Below are 12,057 nucleotides of genomic sequence, written 5' to 3'. Positions count from 1 at the left end.
GATTTTTTTGAAAAAATCCTGACCCGCGGGTCACAATTTTTGCCTGCTTTTTCTCTCCTGAGCTGCACTCAGGTTTCTGCAGCTTGTTCAGAATCTAGAGCAGGGAAACAGGTTCCTCAAACTTTTTCTGCCCTTTCGGATCTCGGACATCATATGACTCGAGTTTGAGACGCTTTGGATACTTTCCATTTTTTTGAAAAAATCCTAACCCGCGCGTCACACTTTTTGCCTTCTTTTTCTCTCCTGAGCTGCACTCAGGTTTCTGCAGCTTGTTCAGAATCTAGAGCAGGGAAACAGGTTCCGCAAACTTTTTCTGCCCTTTCGGATCTCGGGCATCATATGATACAATTTTGAGACGCTTTGGATACTTTTCATTTTTTTGAAAAAATCCTGACCCACGGGTTACACTTTTTGCCTTCTTTTTCTCTCCTGAGCTGCACTCAGGTTTCTGCAGCTTGTTCAGAATCTAGAGCAGGGAAACAGGTTCCGCAAGCTTTTTCTGCCCTTTCGGAACTCGGGCATCACATGACGCGAGTTTGAGACGCTTTGGATACTTTTCATTTTTTTGAAAAAATCCTGACCCGCGGGTCACACTTTTTGCCTGCTTTTTCTCTCCTGAGCTGCACTCAGGTTTCTGCAGCTTGTTCAGAATATAGAGCAGGGAAACAGGTTCCGCAAACTTTTTCTGCCCTTTCGGATCTCGGGCATCATATGACACGAGTTTGAGATGCTTTCGATACTTTTCATTTTTTTGAAAAAATCCTGACCCGCGGGTCACACTTTTTGCCATCTTTTTCTCTACTGAGGTGCATTCAGGTTTCTGTAGCTTGTTCTGAATCTAGAGCAGGGAAACAGGTTCCACCAGCTTTTTAAGCCCTTTTGGATCTCGGGCATCATATGACGCGAGTTGGAGACGCTTTGGATACTTTTCATTTTTTTGAAAAAATCATGACCCGCGGGTCACACTTTTTGCCTTCTTTTTCTCTCCTGAGGTGCAGTCAGGTTTCTGTAGCTTGTTCAGAATCTAGAGCAGGGAAACAGGTTCCGCAAGCTTTTTCTGCCCTTTCGGATCTCGGGCATCATATGACGCTAGTTTGAGACGCTTTGGATACTTTTCATTTTTTTGAAAAAATCCTGACCCGCGGGTCACACTTTTTGCCTGCTTTTTCTCTCCTGAGCTGCACTCAGGTTTCTGCAGCTTGTTCAGAATCTAGAGCAGGGAAACAGGTTCCGCAAACTTTTTCTGCCCTTTCGGATCTCGGACATCATATGACGCGAGTTTGACACGCTTTGGATACTTTTCATTTTTTTGAAAAAATCCTGACCCGCGGGTCACACTTTTTGCCTTCTTTTTCTCTCCTGAGCTGCACTCAGGTTTCTGCAGCTTGTTCAGAATCTAGAGCAGGGAAACAGGTTCCGCAAGCTTTTTCTGCCCTTTTGGATCTCGGGCATCACATGACGCGAGTTTGAGACGCTTTGGATACTTTTCATTCTTTTGAAAAAATCCTGACCTGCGCGTCACACTTTTTGCCTGCTTTTTCTCTCCTGAGCTGCACTCAGGTTTCTGCAGCTTGTTCAGAATATAGAGCAGGGAAACAGGTTCCGCAAACTTTTTCTGCCCTTTTGGATCTTGGGCATCATATGACACGAGTTTGAGACGCTTTGGATTCTTTTCATTTTTTTGAAAAAATCCTGACCCGCGGGTCACACTTTTTTCCTGCTTTTTCTCTCCTGAGGTGCACTCAGGCTTCTGTAGCTTGTTCAGAATCTAGAGCAGGGAAACAGGTTCCGCAAACTTTTTCTGCCCTTTCGTATCTCGGGCATCATATGACGCGAGTTTGAGACGCTTTGGATACTTTTCATTTTTTTGAAAAAATCCTGACCCGCGGGTCACACTTTTTGCCTGCTCTTTCTCTCCTGAGCTGCACTCAGGTTTCTGCAGCTTGTTCAGAATCTAGAGCAGGGAAACAGGTTCCGCAATCTTTTTCTGCCCTTTTGGATATCGGGCATCATATGACACGAATTTGAGACGCTTTGGATACTTTTCATTTTTTTGAAAAATTCCTGACCCCCGCGGGTCACACTTTTTGCCTTCTTTTTCTCTCCTGAGCTGCACTCAGGTTTCTGCAGCTTGTTCAGAATCTAGAGCAGGGACACAGGTTCCGCAAGCTTTTTCTGCCCTTTCGGAACTCGGGCATCATATGACGCGAGTTTGAGACGCTTTGGATACTTTTCATTTTTTTGAAAAAATCGTGACCCGCGGGTCACACTTTTTGCCTTCTTTTTCTCTCCTGAGCTGCACTCAGGTTTCTGCAGCTTGTTCAGAATCTAGAGCAGGGAAACATGTTCTGCAAGCTTTTTCTGCCCTTTGGGAACTCGGGCATCATATGACGCGAGTTTGAGACGCTTTGGATACTTTTCATTTTTTTGAAAAAATCCTGAACCGCGGGTCACACTTTTTGCCTGCTTTTTCTCTCCTGAGCTGCACTCAGGTTTCTGTAGCTTGTTCAGAATCTAGAGCAGGGAAACAGGTTCCGCAAACTTTTTCTGCCCTTTCGTATCTCGGGCATCATATGACGCGAGTTTGAGACGCTTTGGATACTTTTCTTTTTTTTGAAAAAATCCTGTCCCGCGGGTCACACTTTTTGCCTGCCTTTTCTCTCCTGAGCTGCACTCAGGTTTCTGCAGCTTGTTCAGAATCTAGAGCAGGGAAACAGGTTCCTCAAACTTTTTCTGCCCTTTCGGATCTCGGACATCATATGACTCGAGTTTGAGACGCTTTGGATACTTTTCATTTTTTTGAAAAAATCCTGACCCGCGGGTCACACTTTTTGCCTGCTTTTTCTCTCCTGAGCTGCACTCAGGTTTCTGCAGCTTGTTCAGAATCAAGAGCAGGGAAACAGGTTCCGCAAACTTTTTCTGCCCTTTCGGATATCGGGCATCATATGACACGAATTTGAGATGCTTTGGATACTTTTCATTTTTTTGAAAAAATCCTGACCCGCGGGTCACACTTTTTGCCTTCTTTTTCTCTCCTGAGCTGCACTCAGGTTTCTGCAGCTTGTTCAGAATCTAGAGCAGGGAAACAGGTTCTGCAAACTTTTTCTGCCCTTTCAGATATCGGGCATCATATGATACAATTTTGAGACGCTTTGGATACTTTTCATTTTTTTGAAAAAATCCTGACCCGCGGGTCACACTTTGTGCCTTCTTTTTCTCTCCTGAGCTGCACTCAGGTTTCTGCAGCTTGTTCAGAATCTAGAGCAGGGAAACAGGTTCCGCAAGCTTTTTCTGCCCTTTCGGAACTCGGGCATCACATGACGCGAGTTTGAGACGGTTTGGATACTTTTCATATTTTTGAAAAAATCCTGACCCGCGGGTCACACTTTTTGCCTGCTTTTTCTCTCCTGAGCTGCACTCAGGTTTCTGCAGCTTGTTCAGAATATAGAGCAGGGAAACAGGTTCCGCAAACTTTTTCTGCCCTTTCGGATCTCGGGCATCATATGACACGAGTTTGAGACGCTTTGCATACTTTTCATTTTTTTGAAAAAATCCTGACCCGCGGGTCACACTTTTTGCCATCTTTTTCTCTACTGAGGTGCATTCAGGTTTCTGTAGCTTGTTCTGAATCTAGAGCAGGGAAACAGGTTCCGCAAGCTTTTTAAGCCCTTTCGGATCTCGGGCATCATATGACGCGAGTTGGAGACGCTTTGGATACTTTTCATTTTTTTGAAAAAATCCTGACCCGCGGGTCACACTTTTTGCCTTCTTTTTCTCTCCTGAGGTGCAGTCAGGTTTCTGTAGCTTGTTCAGAATCTAGAGCAGGGAAACAGGTTCCGCAAACTTTTTCTGCCCTTTCGGATCTCGGGAATCATATCACATGAGTTTGAGACGCTTTGGATACTTTTCATTTTTTTGAAAAAATCCTGACCCGCGGGTCACACTTTTTGCCTTCTTTTTCTCTCCTGAGCTGCACTCAGGTTTCTGCAGCTTGTTCAGAATCTAGAGCAGGGAAACAGGTTCCGCAAGCTTTTTCTGCCCTTTCGGAACTCGAGCATCATATGACGCGAGTTTGAGACGCTTTGGATACTTTTCATTTTTTTGAAAAAATCGTGACCCGCGGGTCACACTTTTTGCCTTCTTTTTCTCTCCTGAGCTGCACTCAGGTTTCTGCAGCTTGTTCAGAATCTAGAGCAGGGAAACATGTTCTGCAAGCTTTTTCTGCCCTTTCGGAACTCGGGCATCATATGACGCGAGTTTGAGACTCTTTGGATACTTTTCATTTTTTTGAAAAAATCCTGAACCGCGGGTCACACTTTTTGCCTGCCTTTTCTCTCCTGAGCTGCACTCAGGTTTCTGCAGCTTGTTCAGAATCTAGAGCAGGGAAACAGGTTCCTCAAACTTTTTCTGCCCTTTCGGATCTCGGACATCATATGACTCGAGTTTGAGACGCTTTGGATACTTTTCATTTTTTTGAAAAAATCCTGACCCGCGGGTCACACTTTTTGCCTGCTTTTTCTCTCCTGAGCTGCACTCAGGTTTCTGCAGCTTGTTCAGAATCAAGAGCAGGGAAACAGGTTCCGCAAACTTTTTCTGCCCTTTCGGATCTCGGGCATCATATGACACGAATTTGAGATGCTTTGGATACTTTTCATTTTTTGAAAAAATCCTGACCCGCGGGTCACACTTTTTGCCTTCTTTTTCTCTCCTGAGCTGCACTCAGGTTTCTGCAGCTTGTTCAGAATCTAGAGCAGGGAAACAGGTTCTGCAAACTTTTTCTGCCCTTTCGGATCTCGGGCATCATATGATACAATTTTGAGACGCTTTGGATACTTTTCATTTTTTTGAAAAAATCCTGACCCGCGGGTCACACTTTTTTCCTGCTTTTTCTCTCCTGAGCTGCACTCAGGTTTCTGCAGCTTGTTCGGAATCTAGAGCAGGGAAACAGGTTCCGCAAACTTTTTCTGCCCTTTCGGATCTCGGGCATCATATCACACGAGTTTGAGACGCTTTGGATACTTTTCATTTTTTTGAAAAAATCCTGACCCGCGGGTCACAATTTTTGCCTGCTTTTTCTCTCCTGAGCTGCACTCAGGTTTCTGCAGCTTGTTCAGAATCTAAACCAGGGAAACAGGTTCCGCAAGCTTTTTCTGCCCTTTCGGAACTCGGGCATCATATGACGCGAGTTTGAGACACTTTGGATACTTTTCATTTTTTTGAAAAAATCCTGACCCGCGGGTCACACTTTTTGCCTGCTTTTTCTCTCCTGAGCTGCACTCAGGTTTCTGTAGCTTGTTCAGAATATAGAGCAGGGAAACAGGTTCCGCAAACTTTTTCTGCCATTTCGGATCTCGGGCATCATATGACACGAGTTTGAGACGCTTTGGATACTTTTCATTTTTTTGAAAAAATCCTGACCCGCGGGTCACACTTTTTGCTTTCTTTTTCTCTCCTGAGCTGCACTCAGGTTTCTGTAGCTTGTTCTGAATCTAGAGTAGGGAAACAGGTTCCGCAAACTTTTTCTGCCCTTTCGGATCTCGGGCATCATATGACGCGAGTTTGAGACGCTTTGGATACTTTTCATTTTTTTGAAAAAATCCTGATCCGCGGGTCACACTTTTTGCCTTCTTTTTCTCTCCTGAGCTGCACTCAGGTTTCTGCAGCTTGTTCAGAATCTAGAGCAGGGAAACAGGTTCCGCAAACTTTTTCTGCCCTTTCGGATCTCGGGCATCATATGATGCGAGTTTGAGACGCTTTGGATACCTTTCATTTTTTTGAAAAAATCCTGACCTGCGGGTCACACTTTTTGCCTTCTTTTTCTCTCCTGAGCTGCACTCAGGTTTCTGCAGCTTGTTCAGAATCTAGAGCAGGGAAACAGGTTCCGCAAACTTTTTCTGCCCTTTCGGATCTCGGGCATCATATGATACAATTTTGAGACGCTTTGGATACTTTTCATTTTTTTGAAAAAATCCTGACCCGCGGGTCACACTTTTTGCCTTCTTTTTCTCTCCTGAGCTGCACTCAGGTTTCTGCAGCTTGTTCAGAATCTAGAGCAGGGAAACATGTTCCGCAAGCTTTTTCTGCCCTTTCGGAACTCGGGCATCATATGACGCGAGTTTGAGACGCTTTGGATACTTTTCATTTTTTTGAAAAAATCCTGACCCGCAGGTCACACTTTTTGCCTGCTTTTTCTCTCCTGAGCTGCACTCAGGTTTCTGTAGCTTGTTCAGAATGTAGAGCAGGGAAACAGGTTCCGCAAACTTTTTCTGCCCTTTCGTATCTCGGGCATCATATGACGCGAGTTTGACACGCTTTGGATACTTTTCATTTTTTTGAAAAAATCCTGACCCGCGGGTCACAATTTTTGCCTGCTTTTTCTCTCCTGAGCTGCACTCAGGTTTCTGCAGCTTGTTCAGAATCTAGACCAGGGAAACAGGTTCCACAAGCTTTTTCTGCCCTTTCGGAACTCGGGGATCATATGACGCGAGTTTGAGACACTTTGGATACTTTTCATTTTTTTGAAAAAATCCTGACCCGCGGGTCACACTTTTTGCCTGCTTTTTCTCTCCTGAGCTGCACTCAGGTTTCTGTAGCTTGTTCAGAATATAGAGCAGGGAAACAGGTTCCGCAAACTTTTTCTGCCATTTCGGATCTCGGGCATCATATGACACGAGTTTGAGACGCTTTGGATACTTTTCATTTTTTTGAAAAAATCCTGACCCGCGGGTCGCACTTTTTGCCTTCTTTTTCTCTCCTGAGCTGCACTCAGGTTTCTGTAGCTTGTTCTGAATCTAGAGCAGGGAAACAGGTTCCGCAAACTTTTTCTGCCCTTTCGGATCTCGGGCATCATATGACGCGAGTTTGAGACGCTTTGGATACTTTTCATTTTTTTGAAAAAATCCTGATCCGCGGGTCACACTTTTTGCCTTCTTTTTCTCTCCTGAGCTGCACTCAGGTTTCTGCAGCTTGTTCAGAATCTAGAGCAGGGAAACAGGTTCCGCAAACTTTTTCTGCCCTTTCGGATCTCGGGCATCATATGATGCGAGTTAGAGACACTTTGGATACCTTTCATTTTTTTGAAAAAATCCTGACCTGCGGGTCACACTTTTTGCCTGCTTTTTCTCTCCTGAGCTGCACTCAGGTTTCTGCAGCTTGTTCAGAATCTAGAGCAGGGAAACAGGTTCCGCAAACTTTTTCTGCCCTTTCGGATCTCGGGCATCATATGATACAATTTTGAGACGCTTTGGATACTTTTCATTTTTTTGAAAAAATCCTGACCCGCGGGTCACACTTTTTGCCTTCTTTTTCTCTCCTGAGCTGCACTCAGGTTTCTGCAGCTTGTTCAGAATCTAGAGCAGGGAAACATGTTCCGCAAGCTTTTTCTGCCCTTTCGGAAGTCGGGCATCATATGACGCGAGTTTGAGACGCTTTGGATACTTTTCATTTTTTTGAAAAAATCCTGACCCGCAGGTCACACTTTTTGCCTGCTTTTTCTCTCCTGAGCTGCACTCAGGTTTCTGTAGCTTGTTCAGAATATAGAGCAGGGAAACAGGTTCCGCAAACTTTTTCTGCCCTTTCGTATCTCGGGCATCATATGACGCGAGTTTGACACGCTTTGGATACTTTTGATTTTTTTGAAAAAATCCTGACCCGCGGGTCACAATTTTTGCCTGCTTTTTCTCTCCTGAGCTGCACTCAGGTTTCTGCAGCTTGTTCAGAATCTAGAGCAGGGAAACAGGTTCCTCAAACTTTTTCTGCCCTTTCGGATCTCGGACATCATATGACTCGAGTTTGAGACGCTTTGGATACTTTTCATTTTTTTGAAAAAATCCTGACCCGCGGGTCACACTTTTTGCCTTCTTTTTCTCTCCTGAGCTGCACTCAGGTTTCTGCAGCTTGTTCAGAATCTAGAGCAGGGAAACAGGTTCCGCAAACTTTTTCTGCCCTTTCGGATATCGGGCATCATATGACACGAATTTGAGATGCTTTGGATACTTTCCATTTTTTTTAAAAAATCCTAACCCGCGGGTCACACTTTTTGCCTTCTTTTTCTCTCCTGAGCTGCACTCAGGTTTCTGCAGCTTGTTCAGAATCTAGAGCAGGGAAACAGGTTCCGCAAACTTTTTCTGCCCTTTCGGATCTCGGGCATCATATGATACAATTTTGAGACGCTTTGGATACTTTTCATTTTTTTGAAAAAATCCTGACCCACGGGTTACACTTTTTGCCTTCTTTTTCTCTCCTGAGCTGCACTCAGGTTTCTGCAGCTTGTTCAGAATCTAGAACAGGGAAACAGGTTCCGCAAGCTTTTTCTGCCCTTTCGGAACTCGGGCATCACATGACGCGAGTTTGAGACGCTTTGGATACTTTTCATTTTTTTGAAAAAATCCTGACCCGCGGGTCACACTTTTTGCCTGCTTTTTCTCTCCTGAGCTGCACTCAGGTTTCTGCAGCTTGTTCAGAATATAGAGCAGGGAAACAGGTTCCGCAAACTTTTTCTGCCCTTTCGGATCTCGGGCATCATATGACACGAGTTTGAGACGCTTTGGATACTTTTCATTTTTTTGAAAAAATCCTGACCCGCGGGTCACACTTTTTGCCATCTTTTTCTCTACTGAGGTGCATTCAGGTTTCTGTAGCTTGTTCTGAATCTAGAGCAGGGAAACAGGTTCCACCAGCTTTTTAAGCCCTTTTGGATCTCGGGCATCATATGACGCGAGTTGGAGACGCTTTGGATACTTTTCATTTTTTTGAAAAAATCATGACCCGCGGGTCACACTTTTTGCCTTCTTTTTCTCTCCTGAGGTGCAGTCAGGTTTCTGTAGCTTGTTCAGAATCTAGAGCAGGGAAACAGGTTCCGCAAGCTTTTTCTGCCCTTTCGGATCTCGGGCATCATATGACGCTAGTTTGAGACGCTTTGGATACTTTTCATTTTTTTGAAAAAATCCTGACCCGCGGGTCACACTTTTTGCCTGCTTTTTCTCTCCTGAGCTGCACTCAGGTTTCTGCAGCTTGTTCAGAATCTAGAGCAGGGAAACAGGTTCCGCAAACTTTTTCTGCCCTTTCGGATCTCGGACATCATATGACGCGAGTTTGACACGCTTTGGATACTTTTCATTTTTTTGAAAAAATCCTGACCCGCGGGTCACACTTTTTGCCTTCTTTTTCTCTCCTGAGCTGCACTCAGGTTTCTGCAGCTTGTTCAGAATCTAGAGCAGGGAAACAGGTTCCGCAAGCTTTTTCTGCCCTTTTGGATCTCGGGCATCACATGACGCGAGTTTGAGACGCTTTGGATACTTTTCATTTTTTTGAAAAAATCCTGACCTGCGCGTCACACTTTTTGCCTGCTTTTTCTCTCCTGAGCTGCACTCAGGTTTCTGCAGCTTGTTCAGAATCTAGAGCAGGGAAACATGTTCCGCAAGCTTTTTCTGCCCTTTCGGAAGTCGGGCATCATATGACGCGAGTTTGAGACGCTTTGGATACTTTTCATTTTTTTGAAAAAATCCTGACCCGCGGGTCACACTTTTTTCCTGCTTTTTCTCTCCTGAGCTGCACTCAGGTTTCTGCAGCTTGTTCAGAATCTAGAGCAGGGAAACAGGTTCCGCAAACTTTTTCTGCCCTTTCGGATCTCGGGCATCATATCACACGAGTTTGAGACGCTTTGGATACTTTTCATTTTATTGAAAAAATCCTGACCCGCGGGTCACACTTTTTGCCTTCTTTTTCTCTCCTGAGCTTCACACAGGTTTCTGCAGCTTGTTCAGAATCTAGAGCAGGGAAACAGGTTCCGCAAGCTTTTTCTGCCCTTTCGGAACTCGGGCATCATATGACGCGAGTTTGAGACACTTTGGATACTTTTCATTTTTTTGAAAAAATCCTGACCCGCGGGTCACACTTTTTGCCTGCTTTTTCTCTCCTGAGCTGCACTCAGGTTTCTGTAGCTTGTTCAGAATATAGAGCAGGGAAACAGGTTCCGCAAACTTTTTCTGCCATTTCGGATCTCGGGCATCATATGACACGAGTTTGAGACGCTTTGGATACTTTTCATTTTTTTGAAAAAATCCTGACCCGCGGGTCACACTTTTTGCCTTCTTTTTCTCTCCTGAGCTGCACTCAGGTTTCTGTAGCTTGTTCTGAATCTAGAGTAGGGAAACAGGTTCCGCAAACTTTTTCTGCCCTTTCGGATCTCGGGCATCATATGACGCGAGTTTGAGACGCTTTGGATACTTTTCATTTTTTTGAAAAAATCCTGATCCGCGGGTCACACTTTTTGCCTTCTTTTTCTCTCCTGAGCTGCACTCAGGTTTCTGCAGCTTGTTCAGAATCTAGAGCAGGGAAACAGGTTCCGCAAACTTTTTCTGCCCTTTCGGATCTCGGGCATCATATGATGCGAGTTTGAGACGCTTTGGATACCTTTCATTTTTTTGAAAAAATCCTGACCTGCGGGTCACACTTTTTGCCTTCTTTTTCTCTCCTGAGCTGCACTCAGGTTTCTGCAGCTTGTTCAGAATCTAGAGCAGGGAAACAGGTTCCGCAAACTTTTTCTGCCCTTTCGGATCTCGGGCATCATATGATACAATTTTGAGACGCTTTGGATACTTTTCATTTTTTTGAAAAAATCCTGACCCGCGGGTCACACTTTTTGCCTTCTTTTTCTCTCCTGAGCTGCACTCAGGTTTCTGCAGCTTGTTCAGAATCTAGAGCAGGGAAACATGTTCCGCAAGCTTTTTCTGCCCTTTCGGAACTCGGGCATCATATGACGCGAGTTTGAGACGCTTTGGATACTTTTCATTTTTTTGAAAAAATCCTGACCCGCAGGTCACACTTTTTGCCTGCTTTTTCTCTCCTGAGCTGCACTCAGGTTTCTGTAGCTTGTTCAGAATGTAGAGCAGGGAAACAGGTTCCGCAAACTTTTTCTCCCTTTCGTATCTCGGGCATCATATGACGCGAGTTTGACACGCTTTGGATACTTTTCATTTTTTTGAAAAAATCCTGACCCGCGGGTCACAATTTTTGCCTGCTTTTTCTCTCCTGAGCTGCACTCAGGTTTCTGCAGCTTGTTCAGAATCTAGACCAGGGAAACAGGTTCCGCAAGCTTTTTCTGCCCTTTCGGAACTCGGGGATCATATGACGCGAGTTTGAGACACTTTGGATACTTTTCATTTTTTTGAAAAAATCCTGACCCGCGGGTCACACTTTTTGCCTGCTTTTTCTCTCCTGAGCTGCACTCAGGTTTCTGTAGCTTGTTCAGAATATAGAGCAGGGAAACAGGTTCCGCAAACTTTTTCTGCCATTTCGGATCTCGGGCATCATATGACACGAGTTTGAGACGCTTTGGATACTTTTCATTTTTTTGAAAAAATCCTGACCCGCGGGTCACACTTTTTGCCTTCTTTTTCTCTCCTGAGCTGCACTCAGGTTTCTGTAGCTTGTTCTGAATCTAGAGCAGGGAAACAGGTTCCGCAAACTTCTTCTGCCCTTTCGGATCTCGGGCATCATATGACGCGAGTTTGAGACGCTTTGGATACTTTTCATTTTTTTGAAAAAATCCTGATCCGCGGGTCACACTTTTTGCCTTCTTTTTCTCTCCTGAGCTGCACTCAGGTTTCTGCAGCTTGTTCAGAATCTAGAGCAGGGAAACAGGTTCCGCAAACTTTTTCTGCCCTTTCGGATCTCGGGCATCATATGATGCGAGTTAGAGACACTTTGGATACCTTTCATTTTTTTGAAAAAATCCTGACCTGCGGGTCACACTTTTTGCCTGCTTTTTCTCTCCTGAGCTGCACTCAGGTTTCTGCAGCTTGTTCAGAATCTAGAGCAGGGAAACAGGTTCCGCAAACTTTTTCTGCCCTTTCGGATCTCGGGCATCATATGATACAATTTTGAGACGCTTTGGATACTTTTCATTTTTTTGAAAAAATCCTGACCCGCGGGTCACACTTTTTGCCTTCTTTTTCTCTCCTGAGCTGCACTCAGGTTTCTGCAGCTTGTTCAGAATCTAGAGCAGGGAAACATGTTCCGCAAGCTTTTTCTGCCCTTTCGGAAGTCGGGCATCAT

The sequence above is a fragment of the Rhineura floridana genome, chromosome 7, assembly GCF_030035675.1.
Source record: "Rhineura floridana isolate rRhiFlo1 chromosome 7, rRhiFlo1.hap2, whole genome shotgun sequence".
In the NCBI taxonomy this organism is placed as follows: Eukaryota; Metazoa; Chordata; class Lepidosauria; order Squamata; family Rhineuridae; genus Rhineura; species Rhineura floridana.
This window is presented reverse-complemented; position numbering follows the sequence as displayed.